This window comes from Bidens hawaiensis, unplaced genomic scaffold, assembly GCF_021521415.1.
Source record: "Bidens hawaiensis isolate Kalapana, Puna unplaced genomic scaffold, B.hawaiensis_p1.1 tig00000097_1, whole genome shotgun sequence".
NCBI lineage: Eukaryota > Viridiplantae > Streptophyta > Magnoliopsida > Asterales > Asteraceae > Bidens > Bidens hawaiensis.
In genome coordinates, this window is record NW_027491017.1 from 688,897 (window position 1) to 690,018 (window position 1,122).

A 1,122-nucleotide genomic window follows, 5' to 3' on the forward strand; every position below is an offset into this window, starting at 1 on the left:
ACTCAAATTCTATTCGATGAAGAAGAGACCGTCATACATCGTCCATAATGTAGAGAAAAGCACACTACCACTCCAAATGCCTTTGAATCGCCTGCTGTCTCAAATGAAGAAGAGTTTTTCAATCTGTTTCACACTCAACACAACTCAGATGAACTCTCTTCGAATCTTGAAGAAAACTTACAAGTGGATCCCGTTCAAACTTCTAAGATCCACAAGGATCAACCCCTGGAGAATGTGATCGGTACCCCTTCTGATGATGTGCGAACCAGAAGAAGTGTGGAGGAAAACACCTGTGTGTATGAAAGCATTAGAGACACTGGTATTATAAATGAATGCTTGTATGCCTGCCTCATCAGTCAGAATGAACCAAAGAACTATCAGATGGCATTAAAGGATAGCTCATGGGTAGAAGCCATGCAAGAAGAACTGGTACAATTTGACAAAATGGAAGTATGACGGTTGGTTAAAAACCATGAGACGTGACTGCAATTGGTACTAAGTGGGTTTTCAAATGCAAGAGAGATGAGAAAGGGGTAATCATTCGTAACAAGGCAAGATTAGTTTTCAAAGGGTTTAACCAATAGGAAAGGATAGACTACAATGAAGTATTTGCTCATGTGGCAAGATTGGAGGCAATCCGACTATTCTTGGCATTTGTTGCACAAAAAGAGATGAAAGTGTTTCAGTTGTACGTTAAAAGTGCGTTTCTTAATGGAAAAGTCGATGAAGTGGTATATGTCGAGCAACCTCCGGGTTTCCCTTACTCAGACTTTCCTGATCATGTGTACAAACTCAGCAAAGCATTATATGGCCTACATCAAGCCCCACGAGCTTGGTACGCAACTTTGTCAGAATACTTGCTGGAGAATGGATTTGAGAGAGGGAAGATCGACAGTACTTTGTTTGTAAAGAGGAATGGGAGTGATTTTCTCTCTTCCAAGTCTATGTGGACGACATCATCATTTTTGTTTACAAGTAGATCAGAAGAAGGATGGCATGTTCATTTATCAAACTAAATATGTTCAGGATGTCCTCAAGTGTGTTAAGATGGACGACTCCACCTCGTTTGACACTCCAATATGTTTCAACCACAAACTGGGTGCTGATTCAGAAAGTGATGAA